The following is an 11,925-nucleotide window of genomic DNA, read 5'->3' on the forward strand; positions in this document are numbered from 1 at the left end:
GAACGCCACGGTTCGATCCAATCAACGCGATTTCTCTCGGTTTCTCGGCTCGTTGGCGTTGCTGATCTTTGTGCCTGACCTCCAGGGAACCGAGCAACGGGAAGTGGAAAAGGCACGTCGTCCAAGCGGATCGGTCTATTGGCCAATGTCCACCGCGTTCACTTCCGACATTTTTATCAAGTTGCAAGCGGAAGAACAAGGAACATGTATTTATGAACAATTTTACACTCGTCTACGGGTAGAAACTTGATTAATTTAACGTTCGAAATGGCGGCTTCGGAACTTTTGATCTATCAATTGTTATAGACACGTCCATAATAGTACTTTTTATGTCTTGTATTCTATGAAAAGGTTTTGAAACGAGAATGAGAGAAATCGAAGGCTACCAACGTTGAAAGGCACGTGACAATCACGAGGCGCTCTGGTTAACTGTATCTGATCGAACCGCGTACGGTTCGAGGTCACGTTCACACGAAACCCACTTGCGAGTACTTATTAATTCGCTAATTCTAATCAATATTAATGGCAGACAGGTGTCGGAGGAGGCTCGCTGGCATCGTGTCAAAACGAATATTCGTATGTTTGCGAGAGTCGAATATTAAATTTCGAGCAGAGGAGAGAACACTTTCCAAAGAGACTGTTGATCGACTGTTTCCGTTCATCAATCTTCTTCGTTTTCATCCATAAATTTCTTCCATTTCAAATGTTCTACTTTTTGTAATTTAAAAGATTCTTGCTTTTGCATTTCCGCTCAAATACCAAGTTTTATCATCGTTGGAACCGCGAACCAATTATCGAAGCAACGTTATCTGGCGTGGCCAGAGGACGAAATTAAAACGGTCACCGAAAGAACGATCTTCTTGCTGGTTCGGCACGATTCATCTTCCGATTACCATAATTGCCTTTTTACGGTTGTCGGCCGGAAAAAAAGCCAGGTAACCGGCGATGGGGATCCACTCCCGCGATCACAAGGCCAGCTTTATCGATACTGAACGTCGAAAACTCACGAGGGTTCAACGTGGTATCGACGTTTACGCGATGAAAAAAAAGGTCGGCCGGTGGCAGTTACTTTTCGGCTACCTTTACGACGTTCTTTTATTTCGCTTTTATTTATTTCATATCGTCGGAATGTTAACGGTGCTCCAGACGATCTGCTGATTTTGCCAGTTTGCCCGAGTAACGTACGAAAATATATGATATTTATCGAAAAACTGGCTGTAACACATCTTCGTACAAATTCAACCTTTTCGCTTTTGTCCAGAAAAATGCGAGTCTCCATAAAAATCCACCATCTACTCACTGGCAGGCAGTGGTAACGTTTTATCTTTACCTGAAACTGTAATCAGATCCGTGATAAACCGCGTATCTTTGACCAAATTTACTTTGAATTTCTTACTTTACATGTGGCTAAGGCCTCGTAAAAGCTGAAAGTCCCGTTCGAATGTCCATGGCAAGGTCCTAACGACGCGCCTCGTTACCGGAACAAACATTTCCATACAGAGCGATCAGAATGGAATATGAATCGGCGTTAGAGCTCGAACGAACTGTGTTATCGATCTTGCAGCACCGGACGGAGACATGGGACGAACCTATTTGGCCAGCTGGCCCGTTATCTCGGACGACGTGACAGCGAGGCTCATCGGCAGGTCTGTCATCGTGCGACGAGTCGCGTGTTCCGGCTTGCGATTCACTTTGCATTAATGACGCGATTTATCGATGCTTATCGGCCGATTGATCGAGGGCGAGAGACCACGCGAACCGGAAGAACGCGTCGCGTGAAAATCATCGATCGCGCGACGGACCCTCTCTATGTCCACGATCAATGGGGACCGATTTAACGGAACTCAAGCGCAACCACTGAATATCAAGTGTTGAGGACCTTTTACGGCGTCGAGTTGCAACGCGGACACACGGCGCTCGTATGGGAGCGTCGTTTGGTAACTTGAACGCCGTTTCACCGACTCGCTGACTATTCCGAGGGGTCGATTTACGGGGTTCGATTTACGGGGGTCGCTGTGTGAAAGTTTCTCATTTGCTTTGGGATATGTTTTGCGCGTGGGAAAAATAAGTATCGCGAGAACGAAAAAAAAAAAAGAAAAATAGAAGTTTGATCGTAGCGTTGTAAAAAATGTAAAACAAATATTGTTATCGTCGTAGGAAAGCGTGAAAAGAAAAGTAAGGTTGTCGATATTTTTTCGCTTTTCCGAGACAAGAAACGAACGGAAAGAACGCTGGATATGGATTTCCCAAATCGCATGCCATCCCATCCATGAAAAGTATCAATCGGCACCGCATACCACGACTTGGCTCCTATCGATTCTCCTTTTCTTAAATAACCTTGAAATCCCATGTCAGCCTCTTCGTGGCTCGTTGCCACGGCCAGGCGAAACCTGTTACATCAGATGACCACGAGCACACCGGTACTAGAGAGGGAGATTGCTAAAATCGGTCGACCGTTCTGCCGTAATCCTTGGCCAAGGAAGGTCGTATCGCGAACGCCGGTTACGTTCAACAGAACGAGCCCAGAAATTGCAGGTTCCGAGGAACTTGCCTCCATAAATCCAGGAATTACCAAAAGATCCGATTCAACTACCCGAATCCAACTACCACGCTTCTGGGTTTAACTGTAAATCTCTTCGAGGACTTTTCCACGGACACAACCATTGATCGCGCTTCGCCTAACAGAATCAAACGGAGGTAAAATCTATGAAAGTTTTCATCGGTAGAATGGGCGTCGCTTCGATCGTCTCAACGCGCGCGATGAGCGAGTGGGATTAGATACGAAGGGGCAATCGTTGAAGATAAAATTCGAACATTACGAGCGAGGATCGAGTGGAATTTCAGCGAAAGAATGGAAGACTGTCTAGGGACGAAGCCACCCAATTAGCCAGAAAATTGTCAACTCGAATCTTGCAGCATCAGCGAGTCGCGTTCGAGAGTCTGTCCAAGTCATCGACCTTGTGCCGCGACGGAGAGAAACGTGTACCGATCGATCACGTCCCTGAGATTTCGTACGGCAGGGATCCATTTAATTCGTCCGTCAAGAGTCGCTGTTGGAAAGCTCGGTTCTCGGTAACGCTGGAATATCCCAGCGAGGACCGGCTGGAAAGACAACAAAACCTCGCCGTAAGGTCGAAAAACGAACATCCGAACGGACGACCGGGCAGCGAACGAAGAGGACGAGCTGAAAGGTAAGAAGAAGAGACAGAAGAAGCAGCGGCAGAGCAACGACCAAGAAGAGCCAGAAGGATGAGTAGAAGAGGGCGGAACCTAAAAAAAAGGGTGGCCAGCGAAGGGAAAAAATGAGAAGAAACGAAAACCGCGGGTGAAGGCGGGTGTCGTCCTAGTGTACACACAGAACGTGTATTAATGTGCGTTAAGACGCTGCGAAACGACGTGGCAGGCACACGGGTATAGGATGACACTTGGCTCGGGCCCTCGATCGGTCCGCCGCTCCCCATCACCAGGCCCCTGGCGTCCCCCACTCCATCAACGTTCAGCCAGTCGAAGAGGGACTCGAGCGCGGTCGGCCGTACTCGGTTCGGGCCTGTCGGTCGTCTTCGCGAGAGCTCGGCTTCCCTCGGTTCGACCTTGAACGGGCCCTGTATGGTCTATGCCACTGACACGGACCAAGGACGGGGGGCCCCCACGTTGCTTGGGTACCGGCGTGCTGTTGTCCCGAAACGCGGTCGTGGAACTCCGCGCGCGGAGCGCTGGAAAGTGTTCGCCCGATGGCAAACTCTTTTTCGTGCTCCGTGCGCCTCTTCCCTTCGCGTCTGCCATTGGCGTAAGGCCCTTCGATTCGTGAGAAGCCCGGGCAATTTGACGGAACAGGGGTGGAACCGACACGACCGGACTTTGATTCGTAGGTATAGACACCTACCATCTGGTGAGAGGCCCTCGTTGGAGGATCGTGTTGCCGGCACTCGTGGAAATGGACGTTTCGCTCGATGAGCAACATGCAAAGGCAAAGGCGTTTCTCGCGGACATTGCAGCGATACTCCCATCGGCGGATAGGACGACCCGTAGCGTCTATAATTTCGTAGCGAATGATTTTAAGATTTAGAAAAGTATTTTCCATGATTGAATTACAATTCACGGGGATGCGCGTCCCCTTCCCGCTAAGGAATTCAATCGAGTTCGAGGAAAATTTCTATCCTGTTCACGATTATTAGACGGGATACACGAGATGCAGCGTGCAGCAGGCAGAAATGCCGCAATGGCTCTTGCGTGATCCGCACCGACCTGGCCGACGAGGGTCAGGAATCGCGTCGATGGGGTCTAGAGAAGCGAGTAACCCTCGGCATACACTTTCGATGGAATTTTGTATGCAGATCGACTCGTACAACGTGGGAACTCTGCAAAGTACGCTCGGTACACTAGCTATGCTGATTGCTGCCGTTCGGATCCTTCTGTTTCCTGTTTGTTTGCTCGGAAACGGTGGCACGGTGTATTCTTGGACACCTGACGACGTTGAGAACGGAAATACCTATAACAGGTCTGTTCCAAAGACGGTTGCGTGATAATTTCTTCGGACCATCCCCAACTAGACAGCGTCGTAATCGCGTAATTCCATTTTTCACGATTACGAGGCAAATCTCGATCGAAACGAATCGAGATCGTTGCTTCAAGTGGTCGCCTTGAACTTCTTGGTCACGCCTATGGCATCGTCCGGGCCTAAACCTGCGAACCTACTCAGCTGCCCTCTCGCCGGATTCCGTCCCGTGTCCACGTGTGTAAAAAAGGAGCAACAGGACCAGGATCAGGCTCTGGGCGTTGGCCCTAAATCTAACGAAATACTCGCCCATTCCCCGCATCCACACAGGCCATAATATATCTCGCGAGAGAGGCCGTTCTTCACCATCTCGTTCCAGCTATTTCTCGTATTCTATTCCCCGCCGGTGATAACTTCCACCGACACTCTTGCCAAAATCAATATTTACAGAGTGGTAACACCAATGGCGGACATATTCTACTTATCGTTCTTTCTCATTTTATACCGGCTGTTTCAAATGGTTGACCCTTGAAATCCCTTTGGAACACAACGTTGTAAATCACGGTTTTCGGATTTCTATAGGAGGAAAATAATCATTTTTCGTAGGATTTTAAACTGAAAGAGATAGTAGAATGCCTTGAGCCGCTGTGTTAGCCATCCTAAGACCACGGCAGTTATTCTAACCGGCTTCTTTCGGCGAGTGCATCGACCTGGAAGCCACCCTTTCTATTCGTTTTGGTGGCAAGGCTGTAGGGGCGGTCTACGGTGAAATTTCACTGGCATAAACACAACTGACAGTCTCTTTCCTCTGGAATGGCACCGTGTACCTTTCATCCTTCGGCAACGCGGGACAAGCCGGCTTTCTTCGACGTGACGCCTGTAGAATAGTTGCCCCGATTACCGAGCATTAACTAGTAACATCGTAACGAGAGCAAATAGTTCGTTACGATGTAACTTTAACGGTGTACGTGATCGTCGATTAATTTTCGTATCACGCGTGGATTTTTCTCCTTTTCATTCGAAATGAATCCGACGTGACGGCTATTAACTGGCCAACGGTGACAAGGGTTTGAGGATGGAACACCGTCTGAACTTTATCCAAGGACAATCCGAGGCTCCGGTTAGCCACTGGTTTAACCGAGCCTTCATTTTCACTGACAACATCGTGGCTCGATGGGGCCCCTGGTACTGACGAGCTACGACCTTGGGAAGGCTTTATTAAAACTACCTTCGAGAAGTATGAATATCTCACGAGCGGATGGTTACGATGCCGAGGCGTATTGCTCGAGGAAAGCCATAGGGTGAGGACGGTGAAGAAGGCGTGGAAATAAGACGATTGTCCGCGCCAGCAACGATATATTGTATAATTTGAATGATATACTTGAAGTAATACACAGGTAAAAAATAACCTAAGTATCTTCTTTCCGTTCCTCCTCAGGGATGCAAGAAATCTTGGTGATAAATAATTATTTTCTCAGTTATTCGTTTTGTATTCTCATCGACGTAAACGTTGCATCCTCCAACTGTACTTTCGCTAGTATCGAGAAATTGTAAAATGTTGGGAATTTAGCATGCGAGAAATAGCACGAGTAAAAAGACGCCAAGTGAAAACGTCTGGTAGGAGAACTTGGCGAGAGAGACTTACAAGAACAGACTGCTCCCGAAAAAACCGTACAACCAGCCATGAACAACGTCCGGTACGCGATATGTAACTGCCATACGAGTACAAGAACATCAGGAGCGGACCTCGAAGACGGTACAAATATGACACGAAGTCGGTAGTCCAACGTGACGCGATTCTAGCGTAACGCAAGAGCAACATAACGACGCGACACGAGTATAACCAGACGTACCATTCGACGCAGCCTCGTTACAGCTGCCCATAGAGCAGAATCGCATTTTCATTCGACAAAACACGCTGATATGACAGCTTAATGACAGCTGTCTTAAATGAAACACGATGGTTCACCCACTCGCATTCCCTAACATCGCAATTCCGCTAATGGAATCAGCCTGAATTCACGCCCACGCTCCCACGAGATTCTACCAAACTTGCAATTAACGTTGCTTCCACCTAGGACCGGTATCTCGCGTGAGTCGAATAATTCTATCCGATACAGTCAGCCGGGTGTTACTGCGAATATCTTGCCGAAAAATACTCACAGTCACGCGAGATTCGTGGCGTGTCGCGATCGAAGATGGCCTGTTAACGTAAAAATTACCAGGATAGCTGAAACGATCAATTTGTAATTTTTCGCAGAAATTTCAATGATCCTTAGCGGGTCATTTTTTGGGGGGACAAAGGCTTGTTCTTCTCCTTGCAATTCTAGCGCTACTACGATTCTACTGCTGGGCTTAATAATTCCATTAGTTTTCTGTTTTTTTTTCTTTTTCCAGATTAAAACGATATTCCCATCGGCCTTTTTTATTCCTCTCTATACGTGTAACCTTCTTTCCAATTTCACGGAGGAATTCCTGTGGTTTGACGGTGAACCGCGGAGAAAAAACCTGGACAAGTTATACCGAGCTTGTACGACGATTCTTAACACTTTTCTTCGCCAAGAAGGCAAGAAACATGCTTCTGGAAAAAATCGCGCCGCAAAGGCACGAGCGATGGATCGTATTTCAGATCACGCGACTTTTTGCCACCGAAATTTCGTAACTCCTATACGCAATCTGTAGCGAAGAGAGGCCGAATGCAAGAAGGATCCGATCGCGCGAAATGGCGCAAGATGTGTCTCAAATACATCTTATGACAGCAAAGATGTTACTCGCGATGTTACGATGGAACACTTTGAATTTAAATTCTTGCAAGGAATTTAAAGCTCAGTGTACAAATTTACAGTTTACGACTAATTCTAAAGTTCCAGATATAAATGAAGGAAGCAAGAAAGGTGGACGAAAGGTGGATTCGCCGAACGCAGAACGGTTATCTTCCCACCGAAAGCTAATGCAATTTTCCAGCAAGTTTAGCACGGGCCGTAGCCACTCGAGACGAAACAAACGAAGCTCTGTTCATCGAGAATATCAACGACCTGCGTACAGTCGCGTGACACCGTCTCGAACAGGGTGAGATCACTTCTCTGAAATCCAGCGTTTCAAAACTGGACGTGAATCATGCGAGAAGCATGCGTTTTCATTCCAGTTACACAGAGAAGTTGAGGAGCGTGATTATCTGACGACTGGAACCGAACGAAAGCGAAAGAACTCACCCCATAGCTGATCGAATCCTCTCGAGAAGTGAATATATTTAAAAAAAAAGGAAAGAAAGGTAGGCAATCGACAGTGGAAATACGTATATTAAACGTATAAGAATTAGTAAGGAACGATCTGGTGAAAATAATGATGGAGCGTGCGAGTGTACGCGTGAAACGCGGGAAATCTTTATTCTCCGGTTAATTGGAACTTTTTCGAGCCACGCAGCATTTGAATTGCTTACGCGCAGTAATAAAACTAATTAAACGTAATTACAAAGTGCAACAAAGGGAATAAGTAATCGTTCGCGGTTACCATAGCAACGAAGGTGGCCCGACTGGGAAAACTAGGAAATACTAATTGGCACGCGGCAAACCACCACTTCTGCTGCCTTTTACAAAAAATTCAGCCATTTCTTGCCGCGTGACGACACGCTAAACCGTCGTATTTTACCTGGTGACTTGCAGAAATTTGCATCAAGACTGTACTTCAAAGCGTTCCCCTTCCAGTCTCTTTCAGTTCCGCGATTTTTATTTCATCGCTGGTACCGAGAATTACTTAACATCGCTCTATGTTGATATGATTTAATAATTCATCCAAGATCAACGTTGTCCCGTTCCAACGCAACATTCTATGGTTCACAGTCCATGAGAGATTCTTAATCTCTTGCGTCGAACTCACCCCGAAAACTACCGACCAAACCTACGAAGACTCAGGCGTCGTCCGAGGAAGGTACCCGGGACGAAGTCGGGCGCGACGTTAATGCAACGAGCCATTACAGGAGCAGCACTCATTACCACGCGACGAACGCATAAAAACGGGACAGTCGATCGATCTTGCGCGGGAAACGAGCGGTTTCGGCTCTCTGATTGCTCGCTACGTTCGCGGAACACCTTCCTGGATCGCGTTAATGGATGCGCGACCGTTTCTCTTCATGGAAACGTATTAATTATTTTCGTTGAAACTCGCTTAAATCAGAACATGCCACCGACTTTTCTTCTGTTACTGAAAACCCTTCGGCTCTCTCCTTCTTTCTCTGTCCTCGCATGCGAACTCGCCGAGAAATTCTATCCCATTCGTTAGAAACAATCTTTCCACGAGTGGTTCTGATTTATCACCGACGTTTCGCCACTTCTTCGTGGTCGGTGAATTATTTTCTTCCTTTAAAATTAATAAGGAGACTCGCACGATTCCAGTTTACTGGCAAACTTCGCCCTTTACCGATTATTCCCGCATTCTTCGCATTAGTCACTCGAGACTACTGTCTTGTCACCGAAGAATGACGTCAAAAAGTACATCTTTCCTCGTAAAGTCGAAAGATCGACGAGAGATTCGTGTAATTATAAATATAAGAATGGTATAAAATTTCCAAGAAAATCCACGCTTGGTCATCAATGCGATATCTCGTAGCTCGTCGTCGATCGATTATACCTCGTTCTAAGCATTCAGCTGGATAGAAATCCTGACGCGAGTCATTCTTTCGTGAAGCGGTGTCGGCGAAAACAATAAAAACCGACATTACTGTCAACGGAACGTGGTATTAAGCCGAACGTAATTCGTGCAAAAGGGTGCACAGCAGAACGAGAAGCGAAATGCATCTTTTCTGATTGCAAGCTGTACACACAGTCGCATTTTTCCTGGGAAAGAAGGCCGATTTGTACGGCAAAACCGTCCGGCGGTGCACGATCAACTGGCTGCCGAGAGCCAGATCGCCTGCTTTTCTTTATACAAGTACAAAGTTGTCCCATGAACATACGTTTTTTCGATCGCAAGCAATGGCTCAAGAATAGCTTAATTTCCGAACGCATTATCGAATAGCATCGAAAATCAGCTATATACGAAGAATCGCTACAGCCGAAAATTCGTATTTCCACCGGTTTTCTTTGTAACGCTTACTGAGCTTCATCTTGACCCATCACCGGTATCAGTATCGAGAAGTATATCTAAGTATCGTTATCGTTATCGTTATCGCCACAATTAGGCAAATAATTAACGTAGAACAATGAATTGTTCGAAACTTGCGAGCGGCTCGAACCCATCGCTACGAATTTGAGTTTCGAGGGCGATAGCGTAAACAGCGCACGTGGGGAGATGATTATACCGTAATTACTGTGTTTAGTTCAGTCAGTGGGCCGTCGATGACTCACGTTTCCACTTTTTTTTTCTCGCGACCCAGGCTAAACTTCCTAATTAAATCCTCTCGACGTGTTTCAATGTTATTATCGTGATTTTTGCTTTTCTGGTTACAATGTTCGATGTAATTAATACTCGGCAGGTGATCGGTGAGCCACGCAGCCACAAGAAGCAATCGATCGATCTACGATCCGTAGCTAATCTCTTTCTCATAGCGTCCCCACCACCTCTTCTCCATAAGAATAACATTCTGCACCGTTGCAGGGTATCACGGAGTTGCGAATAATTGCGATGCGCAGTTTGGTCGCTTCGTTGTGGATCGTCGATGATGTACGGCGCGATGCCTTTCGCCACGATCGGTTTCATTGTTCGAAACAACGTTATGTTTGTTACTGTTATCTTAACGTGGGTCATCGACTGGCGGCAAAAGCCAAGTAACAATCTATTAATGAAACGTTGCGAAAGCTATTGTTCGAGCCTGATAATTCTCGGCGACGCGTATTTAAATTCTACAATGCAACGGCAACGTTACACGATATTTCTGTAACGCGAACGTTCCTTAAAATCTACATAGACCTCACTAGATTGAAACGTAATATTTTACATAAACTCGTTCTAGTACTCACTTGTTGTTTTTCGTCCTGTGTGTCCCGAATCTGCAACAAAAATGACAAAATTGTTAGGAGGATGATACATTTACACTGTACATGTGAATGTGTGTGTAAGCGTCAGAGGGCGTCCAGACCTTAGTTGGGACAAAAGACAATTGGAAACTGTTAGAAGCGTCTGGAAGAGTCGGTTGACAACAAGCGTATGTGCAAGTAAGTTTTCGAGGTCTTCAGAATATAAGATATATGTACAACTGTTGTGTGCTAAATAAAGGAAATTATTTGTATTTCCGAATCCCTCCTATACCTTTACAAAAATACCTATAGACTTGTCCGGTGTTTTTCTCTTTTAATCCAACGGTTTCGATTTATGTGATCTATACAAATGTTCGTCGCTAAGCGATCACAACCGCTTTGCATCGAGAGCTTTCCGCGGAATAACCAGCAACTTTCTTTTATATTCCGTGCTACACGTTTAATGTTTGACTTGCTTTTCGCATTAAGAAACCTCTCATTTCTCGCAAAGTGTACGAAAATCAGTAGGTACAGTATTGGTATGTAATCTGTCGCGCCTTCGGGCGATACTTCAAGTAAGACAGCAGACGTTGCCTGCGTCTGAGCGGCGCGGCGTGCTTCGAAATGCAAGAGGTTAAGAAACTCGTGGATCGTCGATAATCCGCGACGTCTAGCGACAGCACGAATTCTGACAAACATATTCTCTCGTTCGATATTCGAATAAAAAGCAAATACACTTCGTTCGTCTCTCGTTAAATGTCACGCAAATATACAAAGCGAAAGATACATCGCAACGTACCTCGATATTCCAATTTTGATTTCAAGACTAAAATATCGCGTTCCTTTTCCTCGTTACTAAGATATATGACCGCTATATCGTACGGAAAAGTTACGAGCACTTGTTGAACGCGCGAGAAACGCAAGAGGCCAAGGTTAGCTTTTGCAACGAACCGTCCGTCGTACGCACTGCAACAGCGAGCCGAAAATCACCACGGGCAAGCGTGAACAAACATCGAAAAGCGAACGATCGCTCGCCTCCCTTCCGCCTTCTATCGCGCGCGCAGCTCACGCGTTTAGTCGCCAGCCCGACACATTTCCTGTTTCCTTCCTCGCCGCCTGACCTGCCAACTCAAACCGGAAGATCCACGAAACCCGTGACCGCCTATCGCATATGATTTATTATTAACGTCCGCTATAACGAATCGCTCTGTTCCGGAACGTAAGAACGCGATTACAGATAAACGAAGGTTCGAATCGATGTTAATTAGGTCGATTTTAATCCTTGAAAATACGAATATCATTTCCGAGCAAGCGAAATACGTAATGAGACGTCCGAAATATTTGAAAGGCGAAATTTCTAAATAGTAACGTCTACAACGTCTCCATTGTCTGGTATTTTCAAATTCTTTTTCCTATAGAAATTTAGCTTTTCGATTGTGTGCTTGGCGACGAATTCCAGCGGCCTTTTCGCGTTACGTT

At 46.2% G+C, this 11,925-nt stretch overlaps 1 protein-coding gene across 4 annotated transcripts in view; it reads right to left on the bottom strand.

Moving 5' to 3' along the window:
- Nucleotides 1-11,580, bottom strand: part of LOC122567917 — a 65,363-nt gene extending 53,783 nt beyond the window's left edge. For 2 of the 4 annotated variants that reach the window (XR_006316923.1, XM_043727074.1), the window contains exons 1-2: nucleotides 11,246-11,574; nucleotides 10,450-10,479 (exon numbers count right to left, since the gene is read on the bottom strand). The gene's annotated coding sequence lies outside the window, so the exon portion shown is untranslated. Of the gene's footprint in view, nucleotides 1-10,449; nucleotides 10,480-11,245 lie in introns of all 4 variants that reach the window. The other 2 variants (XM_043727073.1, XM_043727075.1) reach the window with 2 other exon arrangements.
- Nucleotides 11,581-11,925: the final 345 nt, after the last annotated feature.

The sequence above is a fragment of the Bombus pyrosoma genome, linkage group LG5, assembly GCF_014825855.1.
Source record: "Bombus pyrosoma isolate SC7728 linkage group LG5, ASM1482585v1, whole genome shotgun sequence".
Taxonomy (NCBI): Eukaryota; Metazoa; Arthropoda; class Insecta; order Hymenoptera; family Apidae; genus Bombus; species Bombus pyrosoma.